The sequence below is a fragment of the Falco rusticolus genome, chromosome 4, assembly GCF_015220075.1.
Source record: "Falco rusticolus isolate bFalRus1 chromosome 4, bFalRus1.pri, whole genome shotgun sequence".
In the NCBI taxonomy this organism is placed as follows: domain Eukaryota; kingdom Metazoa; phylum Chordata; class Aves; order Falconiformes; family Falconidae; genus Falco; species Falco rusticolus.
The window spans coordinates 50513484-50534481 of record NC_051190.1 but is presented as its reverse complement, the minus strand read 5'-3'; the positions used below and the strand labels follow the sequence as shown (position 1 = coordinate 50534481).

Genomic DNA, 20998 nt, shown 5'->3' with positions numbered 1-20998 from the left:
CTTGTTTTGTAATTATTATTTTTCTGTGTGCACGTTCAAGCGGCGTAGCTGCCGCAGAGACTGGTGAGAGGAGGTGGGGTTGGGAGGCTCTCTGGTTTCTCAGGGGTTCATGCCACACCGCTTACTGCTTCTCCTGCCACGGGAGGTATTTTGCCCTGCCCAGGGGAACTGTTGAACTCCGGGTTTTCCTGCCTGTTTCCCAGGGCACTGACATGCCTCTACTTTGTCCTCAGGGCTGGTATCCTTGGCCAGGGTGGGCAGTTTCCACACGCATTCTTCCCAGGCAGCTGTTGGCAGCAGCCTGGTCCAGCAGGGTATGGGTACCTCCGCACTCTACAGGAACACAAGGGAGTGCTGATACTGCTGCTGCTAAGAGAAACCCTTCGTAACCTGGTACTGTGCGCTGTGCCACCGAGGGTGAGCTTGGGTGGCCACGTATGTCCTTGTTTCTGTTCAGTCCTGCTGTGCATCCGGGTTGTGTCCTGCCGTCAGGGTGTTGTCGGCACCATGCTTCACAGCTTTCTGGAGCTGAGGACTTGTGAGATGGGGTGCAGCTGGAGCAGACGCCAGGAGCTGGCTGGGGTCCTCAGCGTCACAGATGACATGGGGAACACGGCATGCTGACATCGCTGTGTTCGCATGGTATCAAGTGTGAAATAATCAGCCTTTTGAACCCAAGCCGCTGTTTCTGTAGAGTCACCCTGCAGACCAGATAAACTGCCAGCGAATGATTGCAACTGCTGTCTTTTTTGACCAAGGATGCGGAACTCTGCCGGTGCTGTGCTGCAGCTCTCCGCTGCACACTGTCATTTCCCCGCCCCCGCTGTGCCCCCCAGCCGGCCCACCCCAGTGTGTAGCAATTCCTGCCCCTGGACAGAGGCACTTCACAGGCATGCACTTCTAGGGTGCTTTGTCTGAGCTCCCGGAGAAGGTTATCAGAGCTCTAGGAAGAATTCAAAAGCAAACCACAGAAAGGCTTGTGCCAGTGTCAAACCAAATGCTCGCATAACCCTGTATCCGGCTTTCAACAGTCATCTCAGTCCTGTTGGGCTCACAAGAGCAGATTGAGATGTGACTTGATTACTGATTACTGCTGCTTGGAAAAGCAGCACCTAGAAGTGAGCACTGTGCAAGGACTTTCAGTCTGGTTCACAAAGCTTGAGGAGACGCAGTGCATGGAGGCTGAAGTTAGAGCAATTTATACTTGAGAGGAGATGGAGTTTCCTAGCAGGGAGGGTAATTAAATGTTATAATAGTGTATCTGGAGAGGTAGTGGACTTAGCACTGCTTGAAGCCTTTAAAATGAGATTAGTTATCTTTCTACAAGATATGGTTTAATCCTGCTCACGTGTGCGTCGCCGCATACATGTGTGTAGGAGACCAGACTGGAGGATACGACAGTCTTTTCTCGTGTAGAAATCTGTGAATTTGAGACCCCCCTGTCCAGCATCTTCTCTTGGGAGCCCTGAGCAGAATAGTGCTACTGTGCTACCCACAGCACATGCATCAGCATGGGGCTCAGTGTTAAGACAGCAACCAAGATTTTATGTGTCTTGGCTTTGGGTGGTTGTCTGCACTGGTCAGAAAGGTTTTTTCTCCTGGTACACAAATGGTAAGATGTTTTCTGAGGAATTTTTTCAACTCGCTCAGATGCCTCCGAGACTGATTGCAGCTGACGATGCAGTCGTCACGGTAAGTGCACTGACATGATAAAAAATCCTCTGAGGTGTCTCATTCGTATCCCTGTGTAATGCAGAGTACTGGATTTGGGGTTGGTAAAGCATCTGCCCTGCTTCAAATTAGCAGGGACTTGGCAGTTTTGCTGCCTTTGGGGCTAGGGACGGGACTGTTGCTGGGGTCTGCTGGCCATCTCTCATCTAACACGTGCTTTTGGGCAGCTGGAGAGGGAGTACCTCAAAATCTGCACAGTGCACAAGTTGCGTCTAACAGTGCACAAGTTAATCTTCAGAGGACAGGAGCTCTGGAGACCTGAAGGATTGCTGTCTTACACCAGGAGTGTCTGGGTAAAACTACACGGCCTGTGTTTAGAGTTCAAAACAGGTGGTCCATGGTTTTTTACTGACCCGAGTTCCGCCAAGGTGAGTGTGCTAACTAATGTCCACTATGTGCACAGTCCTTACCCAGGGTCAGGAAAAGAAGTAGTAGATAAAGGGGAGGAGGAGAAAAAAAAGATGAAATATCTCAGAGTGCCCTGTATTTGGTTAAAATACATGTATGCAGCACTCTGGTGATGATTCAAAATAACCCCCAAAGTAGGTACAGGCAGTACAGGCTGGAGCTAAATAAAGTAAGAACGGGGAAGGAACTTACATTTGTGAAACCTGTGGGACTCTGAGCTCAATGGATGATTGTACCCCGGTACTTAAACGTTTAAAAAACGCAAATTTACTGTAGTCAGAGTTGGTTTTATTTTAGATTGCATGTGTTTCCATTGTAAACCCTGTTCTCAGAGGCACAGAACCTTGTCAGGCTTTGCAGCTGCCTTATGTCCACCTAAGGCTTACCTTTTGTGGAACGTACATGCAGATGTGATGTTGTACGTGCCCAGGGAGGCTGTGTGGTCTCCCTCCTGAGGGGTAATCAAAAACTGTCCTGACGCAGCCTGGGGCAGTTGGCTGTGGGTGGCCCCACTTGAGCAGGGGTGGACAGGACAATCTCGAGGTCCCAGCCAGCCTCAGCTGTGCTGGGACTCTGTATTCGTTTTGTCAATGCTGAAAATTTGTCTCCAAGAGCTGTAAAACTTCAGAGATTTGGTGCAGAAATTGTCTGAAAGCAGAAGGTTTGTCCTCAACTAGAAGCTTTCTTTTTTCTTTGTCCCTTGAAAAATATATTGGGATTTGATCAAAGTTTTGGAAGTTGGTTACTTGAAAGCACCTAATCTCCACCTGGACTGTCAAGGGCTCCTGGCAGAGCAATCTCTGCTTTTCTTCACTTTCCAACTGTAATGTCCTCCTAACATTTATTCTTGCATGGAATTTTACTGGTAAAGAGACTGTCTGGAGATGGAAGAGTAGCTGAGATCAAGCCCAGGTTCTGTGAACAGGTTTAGAGCTAACTAAATGCAATAGTATTAGTACAACATACGTGTCTGAGCCCTAAATCAAGCCCTTCAGCATCAAGAGATCCTAAAGGGCAGGCGGCTGGCCATGTCATCTCTGCCCACTCGCACTCCTGGCCCGTGTTGCTAGCAGTGGGCAGCGTGGGGTGCGGGGTGCCTGACCCAGTGGACCGGCCAGGGAAGCGAAGCCCCACGCCTGCACCTCCATGGGCTCGAGTGTCGTGTTCTTCATCTGGGTCTTGGCGCAGGATTTGCTGGTTGTCCGTCATGCTCACTGTTCGTGTCCAGGAAGACCAAGAGGACACCTGGGAAATGCCAGCCAAGGAGAGCTTGTCCAGGAACATTTTGGGTATGCCTTCCAGAAGCCTTTCTCATATGCCCGCGTATTTCCGTGGCTCTTTCCTGCCACCTTCTTGTCCCCTGGGTTTTCTTTGGACACTTGTTGCGGACTACCACGGAACCACTTGATGTCTGACATTATGGTTCAGCCATGCTGGCTGCAGAGCCTTTGGGCATTCCTGACATGGTTCTGGCTTATGGCAAGGATTCTCCTGGAGAATGGCCTCAGGAGCAGTGCAGGCTGGCACACAGATTGGGTGCAGCTTTTGAGGAGAGCGAGTTACTGTGTGTAGGCAAAAGCTCAGTTGTGCCACGGGGTCTTGACCAAGGGATGGTGTTCAGTGGTCTCCAGAGGGACCTGTCTGGCAGGTGGCCAGGGCATGGCTGCAGGCTGGCCTCCCCTGCTGGAGCAGCAAACCTTGTGCAAACAGTGCAGCCCTGTAGCTGGCACAGGTCAGGGGCCAGCCTGCACCCCGCAGGCCACGAGAGGGGTCCACCCCAGCCCATGCTGCTGTCCCACACACTACCCCAGGCTGACACAGGCTTTTAAGTGAGGGCTCTGATGGCTTTTGTGTCCACTACAGAAGAATTCCTTTAGTGGAACAGATGTGGTCAGGACCGTGATGAAGTCATTTGTCTGTTCAAGCCACCACTCCTTTGCCTGGGGCAGGAAGGTGTTGCATGTACGTGCTGCATCTTCTGCAGTCGTGGTCACAAAACTTCTTTGGGCCAAGCATCCTACATCAGGAAAAGGAGCGGCCTCACCTTGGGAGACGCGGGGAGGAAGGGGAATGTAACACTGGAAAGCTGCAAGCGTGGAGGGGAGGAACTTGCCTTCATGAGCACACCTGAACAAAACATCTCATCACTTAGAGGAGAATATATTGTGACTGATGTGCATGAAGGCTAAGAATACGTTAAAGTTATAAGCGATACATGATATAGGTATAAAGAGAGTAAATGCTTCTTATGACTTGTAAAGTGTTACTCTTAATACAAAAAACAGTCCAAGAAGTGCTTTGAGGAGCAAAGGCACTGGTGCCTCAATAAGCCATCGGTACTGCACTGGCATGAAACGGGAGCGCAGGTGGGCCTGGCAGAAGGAGAGAGACACCAGGGACAGCTTAAGGTTACCCGGGGAAGCACGCTGCGGCAGAGAGGGCTGGCTGCCTGCTTCAGCATATGGATTAGTTAGCTCTCTGATGGAGGGGGTGGCCATGCGGATGCTGAACCCCAGCTTTCAGAGCTAGATGGGGGTGCAGACATGAAGTGGTCTGGCTGACGGACACTAAGACAGCATTATGTGTTTTTACTCTCTGTAACAATTTCTTTCTGAACTTGAAAAGTCAGATGGTTTAGCACGGCTTAGTGAACCTTTATTTTATGGTAAGTCTTCCTTCTTGTTGAGGTGAGATGAACTAGGCTGGAAAATTCAGGGTGTATTGCATGGAGGTATCTAGTCAAAACAGAGAAGGAGGCACTGGCACTTGTGGTCAGCTGCACCCTGAGATGTGAGGAGGGTACCCCAAAGCAGGCGGGCAGCTCCTGGTGCTGCCTAAAGGCTCTGTGTAAAATGGGCACTACCTGGGGTCCACCTGGGGAGAAATCCTCCCTAGTGTGTGCTGGTCGGCACCTGCCAAACTCACCTGAAGCCGATGGACACGCATGTCCCTGTCCCGCCAGCCCCTTCTCCCTTCCTCCCCAGCCCGGGTGGGCTGTCCTGCCCCGTGGCCCCCAGGGGGTCCCTGCCTGGCCGGTGCCCAGTGTCCGTGGAACACCCAACCCCTTGGGCTGCATTGCAGCGTGTACGCATGTGGCTCATGCTACAACTGTCCTGACAGATGCAGTCTTGGCATTTTCCAAGTTTTGTTTTCTTAACTTTATTTAAAAGATGCAGGTTTTTTCCCTTTAATACCTTTTTGAACACAGCTAGAAGACTGCCCTTCCTCAAAGAGCAGACTTGCTCTCTGTCCCGTGGCAGGTTTGGACCCTCGCCCTGGCGAGGGGCTGGGGCAGCTGGACACCACTGCTCTCTGAGCAGCCGCCCGCGTGGGAGGCGGGAGGCTCCGCTGGCTGGGAAGATGTGCACTGGGATGTAGGAATAAGGCACTTGTTCCAACAGCTGGTGGATGTGGCTCCTTTATTCCTGACCTCCACTGTTCTGCCTGTGCTCTCCTCTTCTGCTTGCTTCTTCCTGCTCCCAGCTGTTCTGCCTGCCTGCCTCTACCACCAGCAGCTCCATCCCTTGCTCGCTTTGCCTCCTCCTCAGCACTGCTGGGACGCTGGTGATGGGCAGCCCGAGCATGGAAGATGCATCCTGGTGCTCTCATTCCCCAGAGCTGATACTGCAGCAGCACCAGGTGCCAGGAGAAGCAGTTATTCATGCTGCAAATCAGGCTGCATAGAAATAGGGACGTATACTTACCCTGTTTGTGTCAAAGACTCCCAGAGACTGGGAAGAATCCATCTGTGCGTGTCTGTCTGCCTAATTTTCCACAACTGGAAATGAGACCACCAAAAGCACACAGGTTACTCAAAGCATCCCTGCATCTGGGTTGCTGGGTCAGATGTGTCCTAAAAGGACAGTGATACTTGATAAAGGACTTTTGAAACCACTAGTAGAAATTCTCCACAAGCGACAGGAACTGTGGAGACCCCTAAAGTCTCAAAGGAAGAGCACAAGTGGGTACTGGCCTTTGGGGAAAGCTGAGAAAGAGTTCTTGGCAGTCACTTCTTGGTCTTGTGAATCTCTGGTCAGGTGGGAGTGCTGGCTGTGGTCCAGTGATGAAACGCCTGCATTATCCTGGGTTTTGGGACTGGAGCAGGGCAGGGCCTCATGCTGGGCGCTCCAGGCGTGGGCAGCTTCTGCGGACCACAGCTGGAGCAGAGGTGCCCAGCAGTGCCCCAGGTGAGCTCTGGGCATGTCGCTTCACAAGGTGGCATGGGTCCCTCGTTGGCCAGGCTGTGAGCAGCACCTTGCAGCATCTCCTGCGCGGGCAAACCCACGTGGTGGTTGGGTTGGAGAGGGCAGGGAAGGGATGTGCAGATCTCGCTACCAGAGCTTAAGGGTGCTGCTTTCTGGGTGTAAATTGGCTGTGAGTATGGAGCCTGGAGATGTTTTCACTGCATGTGTGGCAGTGCTGGTTCAGGTGTCTCCTTCAGATCCCTGCAGGCCCTTATCCCACTGGAATATCACTTCTGTTGCACTCTTCTTCAGGGCTCCCCAGCTGTATCTTTGCTGTAGTTCAGCGTGCTCACCCTTTCTGCTTCTTTGCCCCATCTGTGTCTTGCTTGGTGTTTGTTTCTGGCTTGAAGAATGAGGGCAGCTCTTACTCAGTGTAGACTGGATGAAAAGGAATTTTTTCAGTGAGGGAGGACAGATGGTAGGACAAGAAAAATACAGAGACAATGTCAATCAGTGTGAGGGACCAGTCTTGGCGCAGCTATAGCCCTGAGTCTTGCTTTGCAGAGGTTTGTAGGGACTGGCTGCAAAGCAGTCAACACAGGGGGAAAGGGCGTGAAGCATATTGCCTGAAAATGTGGTATGTGATGCCTGTGCACGTACTGACATGCACACTTAACGTGGCCACGCACAGAGCACACGAGTCTATTCCTTGACACTGCATTGCGGCTGAGCAATGTAAAAGGAAGCCAAGCAGCTGAACGCTGGAAAACCTGAAGCTGAAGTGTAAGGAGAAATCAGCAGATTGCTGAGATTGTGTGGTTGTGAGCAGCTACACGGAGGCATAGCTGACAGCAGAAGGCTGGCTGATCTCACAGGCAGGAGCAGTGCAGATGCTCTACCTCAGCCAGCAGCACTGAGCCTAAGGCAGCCGTCCCAGCGAGGGTTTCTGGCCAGCGCTGCACAGGAGCCAGCCTGGGTGGCTCAGGGGTGGGACTGAAGCACAGAGTGGGAGAGCCAGAGCACGGCCTTAGGGGAGGAGGTTGGAGGAGAAAGCTGTGCCTGTCTCGGTGGTGGCTTGGCAGCTTGCTGAGGACCACAAGCCTCCTGAGGGATTTGTGCCAAGCCATGCGGGAGGGCTGCCCCAGAGTCTCTGTTGCAGAGGAGGACAAGCAGAAGGAGCCGAGTTGGTCTCAGTGCTGACATGGGAGCTTAAGCACTGGAGTCTTCCATGTGGGGCAAGAGTTGGAAGGGGCTGAGGCTGCTTGGTTGCCTTGGCCCTGAGCAGTCCACATGGTGTGACACGTGTCAGGGCAGGCTGCGTGGGAGCCCTTCTCCTGCTACAGGGTTACCTCTGTAGCCAAAGAAGAGCATTTTCTTCAGCGTGTCTGTGGTGGTGGTGGAGGCACTGCCTGGTCTTGTCTGATGCTCACATTTGCTCTGAAGTGAGGAGGGTCCAGCCGTCCCTGGCTGAGCTGTGAGCGCCTGCATTGACGCACAGCGCCGCTGGCTAGAGCTGCTGGCCATGCTCCTCGGGCACAGGCAGGAGAGCCCTCAGTGTGCGGTGCCCAGGCAGCTGCCCATGCCCCTTGGCTGTTGTGCCGGCTGGGGTGGTGGAGAGCCTGTGCTGGCCTCAGCCACATCACAAAGCACCTGGGACCCCAGCCTGGGCTGGAGGTGGTGCTGGGCTTCCAGGCGGCTGCAGGATTTTTGCTGGGCTCGTGCTGATGACTAGCAGCACGCTTGGCTGTTGTTCCTGGAGCAGGTAGCCCCGGAGTGTGTTTGCACCAGGCCGGCAGGAGGAGAGCGTCGTGCTGGTGCCGGTGCTGCCTGGCCAGCGGTGCTGGGGGAGATTGCGGCAGCGGGCCCCCCCTCTGCCTGGCCCGGTGCATGTGCGCTGCCCCCCGATGCTCTGCCTCTGCAGAGTGAGGGATTGGCTCCCCCAGGCCGGGGTTGCTGAGCCTGCTGTGATCATGTCACGTCGGGCTCCGTCGATGTTAACATCTCATTATCTTTGTTACTGTAATTACATTATCCGCTGCTTTATGCAGAATTATTCTCCGAGGACTAATTGATGGATCCATGTTTAATTCATTAATCATTAGCATCAAATTCGACAATTACAGTGCACACTGATTGTGGAATTTCAAATGTAATGAGGGAAGAATTAACAAAGAAAAGGGAAAACCTGTTTCTCTGGCATACCGCTGCTCGCCATGGGGGACAATGACATTGAGGGAAGAAGAGGCAGCAGAGAGCAGGGTGACGCAGGTCATGGCAGACAGGAGGCTGGTGGGATCATCCTCTGCCTTTCTCCTGGTTGTGGCTGCTTAATGTGTTCTTTCAGGTCAGAGCAGGGTCATTGATCTCCTGTGAAAGAATGGATATTTGGGTAGAGGAGGAAAAGCTCAGCTCTCACTTGTGGAACAAAGTTGCCTTCCCCACCCTGCAAATAGCCTGTGGGTGCAGGAGCAGTGCATCTTACCTTGCTGTGGCAGGTTTCCAGGATTACCAAGACCATCCCCAGTGTACACATGTGCTCACACACTGCGGGGAAAGCCAGCTGGTCAAGGTATGGTGTCTTTAAAACGAACTTGCTGCTCCCATCGTTTGGCCAAAATCCCGTGGCTGGTCTGTTCCCTGCATGGTGCATAGGACCTGCTCTTAAAATCTGTGGCTACCTCTCGGTTTCAGTATTTCCTACTCTGGGGCAGGAATCCTCTTGTCGTTTTGGTGCCTGTGAACTAGTTAGAAAGAAAACCAGAGCAGTCTTTCCATTCCTGCCCCATCAGCCAGTGGACCTGCTCAGGACCAGGGCTGGTGCAATACCCCTGCACAGCTGTTTCAGTGCCAGATGTGGATACGCTTCTTCCCTCCCTTCAGACGTGCTACTGCAGGGTCTCGTTGTCTATGGAAATGGGCAGCTTCTGCTTCATCTTTCGGTGATCCTTGTCACTTTGCTCAGTCTGAGGATGTAGACAGGCTTTGCCTGGCACCTTGTGTTAAGTCAGTTAAATACCCGGGGACACTCAGTTTTCTATTGTCAGCTTTGATGGAAAGGTTGGAACGGGCTGCCAGCTTGTGCCCATTCAGCTTCAGTGCAGTGCAGTTCAATGTAAACAGAGGCTTCCAGCTTGCTTTTCCTGGCTACCACAGCTCCCTTGGTGGCAAGCAGTTCTGCAGACAATGGCAGCAGCAGCATCTTCCAAAGTGGCCAGGGTGCATGCACAGGGCCGAGAGATCCGCTTCCAGCTGGGCTCCCATCACCTCCTGATGTCTCTCTGAGTGGGGCCACATGCTGCTGGCTGGGAGCCAGATGTTAAACCACCGCGCGCCAGGATTTTGGCTAGCTCCCTTTGCTTTCTGTTGAGTCCACCTGGAAAAGTTCAATGTTAGTTGCTGCTGTTCAGCCAAGGACCAAGAACTGGGATGGGGGGGACGCCAAATCTGAACGGAAGAGGGTGCGGGTCTGTGTTCAGTGTTTGCTGGTGCGGGACTTTTATCCTTCCCAATAATATGTTAAAGGGTTGTTTGTAGTCTGAAGATGAAGCAGAGATCAGATATTTAGTAAAATTTATCTGTAATTAATATTTTGCATCATGAATCATGTATAAAATACTGCAAATTCGTATGTATATTACAACTATTATAAATTCACTATAACATTCATATGGTAACATCTTACGAATGTTTATCTGGCTGCTTGAAGTAGGAGGAATGAATCCAAATGGGAGGCTGGGAGCCATTGCATTCAAGGACTTGCACTGGGTAGAAGCTAGAAATCGTCAGGACCTCACAGGGGAGAGGAGTGCATTGGGAACTTGAAGGGATGACCTGAGGCAGGACAGTTCCAGCAAACCTTGGCACCCAGTTCTTGCAGAACTTCAGGCAGAAGCCTGAAGGACTGAGAGATGCTGCATCAGCTTCAGGTTTTATTTGCTAGGCTTATGCTAGAATTAGGATGAATTTCATGTTTCCAAGCCTTGTAACTCCATTCTCTCAGCAATTATTTATTTCTATAGAAGGAAGACTGAGGCAAAGAGAAGATAAAGCCAAAATTGTCAAAAGCGTCTGCTAAGGATGTGCCCCCAGTTTAAAGCCCAAGAATTGCTTTTTCTTTCCCAAGAACTTAACTGTTTTTTCACCTTTAAAGTATAGCTGTGAACAGTGAGCTCCTGTTTGTTAGTCCTCAGTCTCCACCTGGGCACTTGGAGCAGGAGGAACACATGATTAGTGGCTGGTTTTGACGAGTGTTGGTGTAAGTATCTTGAACTTCTGGCTGTTCGGGGAATTTTGCAGTGGTGTATGGATTAGATCCCCTGTCCCCAAAGGAAATGCTCAGTTCCTTAGCTTTGGGCTGCCCCTGCTTTTCCTGCTGCCTTCTGCATTGTTCTTTAGGGCACGTTGATCCTGCAAGAAATTTTTTGGAGGTCTTGAAGGTTAACAGACCACCTCGCTCCTCATCATCATCCCCATTATCTTCAGGTGTATGCTGGCCCCCAGTCTGCCAATTCATCTCCAGCCCTCCACCCTTCATGTGGGCAGGAGATGTGCGAGTGCTGGCCTGTGCCACGATCTCCTTCGTGCCTTGGTGAGGTGGTGCTTGTGTAGTGCTGCTGGTTGGCGTGATCGTACCGTGCTGAGCTGTGTCTCCACTGTAGGGGAGTACACTGTAGGGGATGGGACTTTTCGGGCAGCATGGGTGAAGATGTGCTAGCTGCACCGTACCCATTGCCGGGGGCGCAGGGAGCGTAGCCCAGTGCAGTTCCAGCCTGGTCTGGGCACCTGGGTGTGCAGCAGTGGTTGGAGCATGTTGGGTGCAGTGCTGTAGCAGGTGTTCTTGTTTAGTTTCACCTGAAAGGCATCCATTTTGTGCACTCAGAGGCCACTCAGGCACATGAACCAAAGGCCCCGGCCTGGCCTGAGCTCAGCACCGCTGCAGACTTGACTTGGAGGCTGTGCCACCTGGCCATGGCTCCCTCGGCCGTGTGCCCAGGTGGAGCGCAGGCGGCACTGTCCACTTGATCCCAGTCCTGCATGCCCCTGTGAATCACAGATGTGGGCCCGTTCGGAGCACAGGACCTCTCCCAGTGACTCCCATGGCAGGGTTGGCTAACGTAGGGTTAAACCCTCAGTTTGCCAAGGTGTTACCTGTGGTTGTGGGTCAGTCAGCGTTGGCTGTTCCTGCACCACCTCTGACTGGCAAACTGGTGATTCCAGGATGAGTGCCCTCTCCCTGCTCAAGGGACCCAGTTGCCTGTAACATCTTTAGTGATTTACAGTATTCCATACACTGTAAAAGTGTTAATGTTCTGTGTGTTTTACGGAACTTTGGCTCATCCTCAGCTTTTGATAAATGCCACAGGGTCTCTGTGGATGTGCTAGTAGATGGCAGACCCAGGAGCGAGGTGCTTGCCAGCCGTGTCTCCGAAGGCTGGCCGTCCTACTGCCACCTTGTCAGCTCTCAGACTCCAGGGTTATGCAGGGCTGTGACAACTCGAAGACTCAGGTTGTCTCTTTGGTTTTGTTAGGGACTCCTGGGGTGACTGGCAAACTGCCTCTCGTGGTCTCTCAGTTTTTTCGTATGCCCAACAAGATGGCTATGCACAGCGTTCCTGCTTCCCAGAGGGGCACAGCAGCCCTGACACTGCCACGTCCTCCCTGCGGATCCCAGGGGCAAAGCACAGCACTGTTGTTGTGCTTCCTAAGTTCTGAGCAAGGCCACAGTCACACAGTGTTATCAGGATGTGCCAGGTCTTGGTGGTGATAGTGATGGCAAACAGCCGAAGGATGAATGTGAAATAATCTGAGGAGCTCATAGGGCTGAACCCTGATTTTGTGACAACAGTAGTATTTATGGTCTTGCAACGTATTGCGTCATTAGGTTTTACCATGGTTTTGGCTGCCTTTAGGCAGCCAGCTGACTCACTCCAGCTTGTAGGTAGGCAGTGGAGAGATTTTTCCAGAATGAGTCTGTCCTTGTGGGAGGAAGGAAGTGCTTTCTTCTAGGGGTGAAATCAGGTACACTGGGGTGTTTGAGATTTCTCTGGAGTGACGAAGGTGTGTACCAGTACCAGCTCTGAATTGGGGCATGCTGTGGCGCATCTGCGGAAAGGGCTGGTCTGTTGGTTGTGGGTTGGAAAGGCATACTGAGCTGCTCCTCTGGGAGATCCTGTGCTCGGCATGAGTGTGCAGAGCTGTTACAGAGTTGTGCAGATTGGATTGTGCGTGCACCAGCCAAGAGAGGAGAGATGTGGGAATCTCTGTGAGACAGAGCAACAAGGAACAACGCAGGTGAAACCCCTTGCAGAAACTCACAGTTTGTACACAGTCCACAGCAGCTCCTCGCCTGCCAGTCCACATCCCTCCACGGTCTGTCCTCATTGCATCTGAGGGCCATTTTATCTGCACTTGAACCATTACGTGGAAGTACTGGTAGCCTATTCGGTCATACAAGACCACCATTACCATTGTATCATTTTCAGCTTCACTGGTGACTTTGCAGATGTTTGGAAAGACACTACCATTCTCATTCCCAGAGAGCTGATGACCCACCTACCTTGAGCATATTAAGTAGCTTCATCTATCGCTTGGTTTCCAAAGGGCTCATGCTCCCCTTGTCAGAGCATGACTCCTCCGTGGAGCTGGTGAGCCAGGAATTGTGCTTGGGAGCAGAGTGGCACGCTCCCACTGTTCCTAGGAGCCACAGAAGCTGTCACCAAGCCACGAAAATGAGGTTTCACCTCCTGCCCAGTGGCTGGGGTTCTGTACAAGCATGGGGAGAAGGGCAGCACCTTCTTGCTTCAGACCTGCTCTTCTTCTTGTGGGCTTCATTTGCCAGAAATCTGGATGCTGTTCTTCGTTTTGACCTGCCAGTTGTCAGAGGTTTGTGTCCAGAACCTGTTCTGTCTTGGTGCATCTTTTTTCGGAGAGCTGCTCAGCCATCCCTCTGCTTTGTATGTCCATCTTGCTGCTTGGGAGGTGTGAACACTCAGTTCACTGAACTTCTAGGTTGGGCATCACAGACACACTTTTGAGTTTTCTCAAAAGAGCTTCTCTGGTGTGCAACAGACTGCTCTGGCTGTTTCTCTTTGGTTTTCACCTTCATCCACAGCTGCCTTCCAGCATATTCAACCCTTCTGCCTTTTGCCCTTCAGACCATGGCCGTGGCATGGCTCACAGGGCAGCAGTCGTGTTCTCCAGGAGTGTGCGGGGTAAGCGTGCCACGATACAACTTGAGGCGCTGACCTCAGGCTTCAGTCAGACGGCAGAGCATCGCTCTGGGGGGCTGCCGTCACCTGGCGCACCCCGTACCCAGGGGAGCTGCGGGACCTCCTCAGGTCTCTGCTCCACGCTGTCCTTCGGGGAGCCCAGCCTCAGTGGCTCCAGCACCCCACATGGTGTCTTGCCTCTAGCCACAGAGCACGAGCCCCGGTGACCCTGTGAGAGGGACCTGCAGGCGCAGCCTGCGCTGTGAGGTGGCCGCTGGTGGTGCCTGGGGTGGGCTGCCCTCTGCCCACCCGGAGCTCCTGGTCCTCGGGCCGAGCATGCCAGGAGCAGCACGGGCAGCGGGGAGCTCGCGGGAGCCGTTGGAGCACGGGAGGGAGCTGCCAGTGCTTCCTCCCCTCCCTACCCCGACTCTCTTTGCCCTCCCTGATGGGAAACCAGAGATTGATTTTCTCCGACCCAACAGTATAATCACTAACCCTAATTAGAGATAATTACTTGGACTTGATACACTTATTACTTGCTAGAACACTAAAGGAGCTGTGCATTGCAGGGCTGAACAGGGAAAAGGGCCTCAGAGAAAGTGAGGAGGAGAGGAGCAGAGAGGAGAAAAGAACCAGGCAGACAGAACGCTGTGATGATCAGAACCCTGCCCAGGGACGATGAAGATGCCGAGGGAAGCCAGATGGGCATGCGGCTTCGTCGCACAGGGGCAGCAAGCCAGACCCATCGGCTGCAGTTGTAGATGGAAGCATCCTGCATTTCTGAACATCTGGCTCTGGGTGTCTTGCACAGGGCACCTGGAAAAATGAAGAGGGTATACTTAGTAGCCACCTGTGAAAATCTCAGTATAAATAACATGCCCTACATTGCCAAGGAAGACTGGGGTGGCAGGGTAGCTGGTATTCTCCTGGGGTGGACTGAGGACCTTTTCCAGAAAACCATGCTTTCTCTTCCATTTGGACCACGCTTGAGCTGCAAGAGGCAGAGGGGCAGCGGAGCAACTTCCTGCAGGCAACAAACTCATGCCCTTTCTGCTGTCACCCTGTCTTCCTGCCAGCTCGTCCCTTCCCGAGCACAGGCTGCCGCTCCTGCCTTGATTCCCGCTTGCTGACCTCTCCTCTGCCACCCCACACTGCGGGCACGTGGGCCCGGTGCCTGGGGTCGTTGTTGTGCTGCTGGACAGTCAGATGCCCCAGAGGAAGGTGCAAAACCCCTTTGCTAGCAGGCAAGTCGAGTCATCCCATTACGGGCTTGCTCCAAATAGAGCAGTGCTTGCCCTGTCCCCTCCAAGGAACCTGTGCAGAACTTTAAGCAGATCCATGGTCTCCCTGGGTATTGTGCACGCCGGCTGGTTCTGTACGCCTCTGGGCAAAGCACGCAGGGGTGTATAAAATGTTATGAGTGAATAGCTTTAGAAACAGGAGTTACGTAAGAAAATATAATACAATTCTAGCGTAAGCTGAATGGCCTTTCGGTTGCCAGCATTCGTGAGCTGTGTGCAAATGCAGTTTTTTCATCATTGACTGCAATACTTGTCCAGATCCACAGTTTGCTTCTGCAGCAAACCCAGAAAGTTCTGAGTTTGTTTCCTTCCTTCCTGCAATTTTGTATTAGGCTTCCTGCTTCTGACTGTAAATGCAAATGGTGATTCGTATTGTTGCAACCTGTTGTGAGTGTCTGTCTCCCACCGTGGTCTTGCTGATCTCTTTTGGGCTTTTTGGCTACACAGAAACTTTTCTGGTTTGTATTTTAAACAGTATTACTTATACATTACTTTCTGCAGTTGGTGATTTCAGGTTTCTACAGAGACTGTAAGTGACACCTCTGGTTGTATTGACAGATCAGGAGAGAGATCCAAGACAAGGACCATCACGCACTCCCCTCTGCTCATTCCCAGTGCTTTGGTTTGCGTGTCTCAGAAACAGTTTCTGAAGTATTTCGTTATAATGTGTTGGAGAGGAAATTAGTTATTGTGGTAATAGTCACTGCAGAACTTCTAGCCAAGTGACACTAAAGCTTCCTCAGACTTTCTGAATCCTGCTGGTTCAAACAATGCAGCCCCCATGGAGAATGCCATAGTTACCTTCATCTAAGCAGATGAGAATGAATCACAAAACTACAGTTTAGTAGTGGCTTAGCTAAAAGTAACCTTGACTTTGTTGTACTGGTCTTCAGGCAGAGTAAAATTCAAATCAGAAATACAGAGTATTAAATACACACATGCACAGACACACACACAAAACTATAAATCTGAGCCAATTTCACAAAGCTGAAAGCAATTATGAGCCAGATCATTTGGGAGAAAGAACTTAAACAGAAAAAAAAAAGTGAAGCATAATTAGGAGTTTTTAAAGAACATTTTACTGGATACTAGAAAGTTAAAATCAAAAGGAAGGTTGCAGCGCTTTAAAATGTACAAATCTGGGTTAAGAGGAGATGTAAACTGTTCACTCTCTCTCTGCCCAGATAGTGAAGAATGCACAGGAACAAAAGCAAGTGGACGGGAGCAAGCTGTATTGTGCTAAAGTATTTTGTACATCTGTGTATCTGCATGTATACAAAAAGCAATAAAAGTAACGGCAACATAATACAGTAATCAGTAAGTATTGAGCAGCAGTTGCAAGCCCCGGTAGGTAGTAGTTGGTAACACCGGTGTGGTCCTCATGGCCAGCTGGAACCACGGGTGGAGGCTCTCTCTGCCATTTAGCCCTTTGCCAGAGCTCTGCAGATGAACATCCGCCACGAGTGATTAATTATGAGCAGCCCTCAAAGTGACCCTTTTGGCTTTGTGGGAAGCATTCCGGCTCCTGACGTTCCCAGACTTGCTCTGGTTACAACCGCACAAAGGGTTTGTTTCATCGTTTTATCTGGGTTCATTGCTTGTGGGGAAACCATGTACCTTGTGCCTGGCCAGCTTCCCCAGACCACGCCGAGTACCGGTTGCATTTAGGGAAGGAGTTAAATGCATTTAGCAGAGTATGCTGTTGACTAAGAACTTGGAAACAAAGTCACCAGCAAGGTAAGAATACCAACACGCCACAGTTGCTGGGTGCAGCTCCCCACCACCTTCCCTGTGGGGACATCAGTGCCTCAGCTGAGGGGATGGCTGGCACTGCCATCCTGCTGCCTTTCTCCTCCAGGGAATTTTCTCTTTCCCTCTCTGTCTTGTAGCTGCTTCACTTGAAAAAAAGACAGATCTTGCATCTTGGTTCCTCCTCCAACACAGATGCAGATGGAGGAGCCCACAGCAGTTCCTGGGTCCTCCCTGGTGCTTTTTCCCGTTCTTGTCTCAGTGGTGCAGCCTGGGAATGCAGCGGGGCCTCGGCTGCTGCTTGATGCGCTCTGACTTCACGCTCGTCCTGTGCCTTGTACTTGGTGAGCTGCTGCTGAAGCGGCTTGCTTGTCCACAGCATCTTGGCCACCGTGTGACAGGATTTTCAGCCTGTGAATCATGAGAATAGTCACTGTTCGTATAGTTTACTGAGTTCATAATCTTCAACTTTACATGTCCATGGAGACTCTACGTAACTTACAAATAAAAGTGATGGATTTAGTACCTGAAATTGATTTCTCAGCTCACCTTCCCCCTTCTTGGCTAGCGTCAGGAGCCTGTAGTACCGTGGTTGCACAAGAGGATACAGAAAAGGTAACCAGCAGAGTTAAAGACAGTGAAAGTTGGGTTTTTTCAAGTGTATTAGAAACTAATGAATCCTAAAACTAGCATTCGTTCCTTACTGTATAGAAATAGTAGAATGATTAATAAAGGAGGAAAAAAAAAAGTGTTCAGTGAGCACTTCTGTTTGGTGTCTGGGAAGACGCAAGGTGATGTATCTTACCACAGAACGATGAATTCTTCATCTTCCAACTGTAATTAGGAAGCATATTAAACAGCAGGTAGGAGATTTAGACATGTTTGAATCAGCACGTCTGAATTATTTAATTCAGGAATTCTAGAAGACATGGTCAAGGTCTTTCTGACATGTTGATGGTGACTGTCAATTTTGGGATGGAGAGGACTTCTAGAGGGCTGAAGTTCATGCATTTCATATGTCCACGGTATGAGAACGAAACCGATGATTGGAAAGGACTCAGAGAATACCTGTAAGAACAATGAAATGCTTGCAAATGCACCTTTTAGGGAATGATTCAAGGAGCTTGATTTGTTTAGTTTATCGGAGAAAAGGTTAAGAGATTATTTCAACACCATCTGTAAGTACCTGCATAGGAGCAAGAATTTGGTAATAGAGAGCTCTTTATCAGATAAAAATAAACCGAGATCCAATGACGGGTAGCAGAAGCAAGACAATTCAGACTGGAAATAAGGTGCAGTTTTCAACAGTGAGTGTAATTAACCACGGGAACTACTTATCAAGAGCTGCTGTGATTTCTCTGCCACTGACAATATTCTAATCAAGATTAGATTTTCTAAAAGATAGGCTGTAGTTCAGGCAGGAGTAAATTAGTGGAAGACCTATGGTGTAATTTTATGCTATGCAGAAAAGATCAGACAACCAGAGGGCTACTTGTGGCTGCTTCTGACTCCCTCTCCCCATGTACTCTCGCTGGCTCTCCTGGCGGATTCGCCTCTTCCCACACATCTCTGGCCACCCTCCCATGGCAGTGGAGCTGTGTGGTGAGCGGATGAGGTGTGCTGCAGCAGGCTGCATGGGCTCTGCGCAGTGCTCAGTGCGGGCACAGCTCAGGCTGGAGGGACACTGAGTGGCTGCGGCTGCCTGCGGTTCCTGGGCTGTCAGCGTGCTCTTTGTGCCTGGGGATTTTGCATCACTGTTCACAGGCTTCTGGGGTTTGTTGGGGTCCTGCTGACCCTGTACGTGGAGCTGGTCGCCATCTGAACCAGAGATGAGTCTGCTGTGCCGGCTTGAGATGCCTTGGCTCATCTGGGTTGTGGCTAGGAGATGGGAGTATAAAACGATAATGGTGTCGTGGCCAGCTCTTCCCATCCTGCTGCTGGCAGCTTGGGTTTTCCTCCCTTCCACCCAGAGATGCCTGGACTACGCAGAGCTGTTTTTCCTGGCAGTTCGTACCCACTGTGGATTAGCTTCGGTAGGAGCTGGGGCGCTACAGAGGCACTTACCATGTGCATATGTCCAAAAACGCGCTCTCCAAATGCAGTGCTAAGAAAGGAGGACGATTCCCCAGTGTCAGAGCATCTGTGAGGCCCAGTGAAAGGCAATGGCTCCCACTGTGTGCAAGCTGGCAGATCTGATGGCCTTGCTCAGAAGCAGGGCTGGGAAACCTTGGTCGCCTGCAGTTTGGATCGGTGATTTCCCACAGGCATTTGCTGTTAGCGGAGCTGGGAAGGACACGTGTCATCCCAGGACATGCCCTGCCATGCCTGTGGGGCTGTGTAGGTGCTCGGCATTGTTGCCACCTCCCAAGGAGAACTTGGAAGTTAATGTCTTTCAAATGGCACGTCTCCATCCTGGTGCTCCTGGTTGATAAGAGCTAGCCTACGTGTTTTGGCCTTGTTGCTGGTAGGAATTGTTCAAGAGGAAGGGAGCAGCTATGTCCAGCAAAACAGCAGGCAGTGCTTTGTTCAGAAAACCAACCTGATGGAGACTCTTCTGGCTCTGGACCTGCTCCGGGGGTGGGGGCAGCTCTGGGAAAGGCAACCGTGGGGTGCTCCCAGGACAGCTGCATTCCTGTGCACATGGCAGCTGACCGCCCATTGACGGAGAGTGGTGAATTATGTCTTTACCAGCGGGGATTTCACAGGCAGTCAGCTTAACCAGGCTCACTGGCTCTCGCCTCCCCAGAAGAACTGGTTGGTTTCTCACAAGTGAGGAGTTTCCCACCAGCTGGAGGTGGATCCCGGTCCAGCGCGCTCCACACAGCCCAGGAGCAGCACGCCGGGGTCCCAGAGCCACCGCGGCTGCCCCACACACGCGGCTCTCGGGGGGCTGCAAGGCATGTTCCAGCGGCAGGCACCCACAGAGTGCTTGAGCATTGGTGCACTCAGGTGACCTGCAGTCATTCTGATTTCTGCTTGGAATAAGTGATGATCGGTTGGCAACAAGTACCTTAGAGTTTTGGTTAATGGGTAGTGGTAACTGATGACTCTTCAGGACGTGGTTTGGCAGGCAGTGAATAGCATTAATCTGCAGCGTGCTGTTGGCCTACGGCAGCACTAGAGAAAACAGGATTTGCTTTGTGCCAGGGTGTCCTCGCCCCGCCCTGGGGTGGCTTCATCACCATCCCATGTTGTGCAGCTGGCAGTCTCTGCTGCGAGGTAGCCTGGTGGCAGCCCTCCTCCTGTGCCGGAGCAAGGCCTGGCACTCCAGAGAAAAGACCTGTGCTTGGCCGTTAAAAAAGGGGGAATTCCCCAACTGCTGTCTAGCTTGTGCCTCTTCAAAATTCAGCATAGCCCTGTTCCACCAAAGGAACGTGGTTTCTTCCATGTTATAAAGGCAGGGTAGCAGCCTGCGTCTGCCCCAGGGGAGCGGTCCTGAGGTGGGGGTGGGCAGTTGGGGGCTGCTCAGAAAAACGTAATTGCAGGTAATTGCCTGGCTGTGCCCTCAGCTCCGCAGGGCCTCGGGGCAGTCACGGGGTGCGGGTGCTGGGGGATCTATCCCTTTGTGTTTCTGGGAGGCGGAGGAACCCAGAAGCAGTCTTAGCTGGGGTGGAGTATCCGGCCAGCCTCCTGCTTTCTCTAAAATCACCTGCCACTGCTGCATCAGCCTGGGCTCGTGGTGGCTTCATACACGGGGAAGGAGCATGCTGGGATGTTCCAGCTGAGAAACGATGGAAGCGTGAAGAGCTGAGGCCAAGCTGATGAGACCCAGTCTGCTGCTCGAGGAAGAGCAATGACCCCATCCACGAGTAATTACGCTGTGCCAGAACATAGCTCCAGTGAAGGAACCAAGAGCGAAGCTCACTCCAGACAGCAGCAGCTGGTTCAGAAGTCGGCACCTTCAGTTTTCATGGGAGCTGCAAACTTCTCCAAGGGTTTCCTCTGCTACCTTTGCCATGCTCACTTTGCCATGCCTGATAATCGTGTCCAACTGAGCCATCCTGACCACAGTAGCGTGGAGATGCGCAGGCAGAGCAGAATTTAGCTGCCATCTGACCATCCTCCCGTTGGCTGTATTTTAGTGTTGAATAAATCCAGCAGGAGACAGCCCGCCCTTTGAGTTGTCGCCAGGCAGGGTCTGAGGGTGTGCAGACACTTTGGTGTTGCAGGAAGATGAGCCTTTGGGACCCTGTCCCCTTTCTCAGGTTGAAATGGCAGTGTTCCTGGGTTCACGACATCAATCACAGCAAAGGGATTAGCCCAGGCCCATAATCACTGGTATCTGTCCTGTGTCTGTTGGCACACAGAGTGTAGCCATCTGTGCCACTGAGGCAGTCTCTGTCCCGTGCCCTGGCCAGCCTGCAGACACTCAATGCTCAGGACTTGCACATCCAGGAGATGTCAGGCATCACCAGGA

At 51.7% G+C, this 20998-nt stretch overlaps 1 protein-coding gene across 1 annotated transcript in view; it reads left to right on the top strand.

Annotated features, from left to right (window-relative positions):
* The window catches only part of AGAP3 (ArfGAP with GTPase domain, ankyrin repeat and PH domain 3), a 105637-nt gene that overhangs the window by 58063 nt on the left and 26576 nt on the right, over positions 1-20998 (top strand).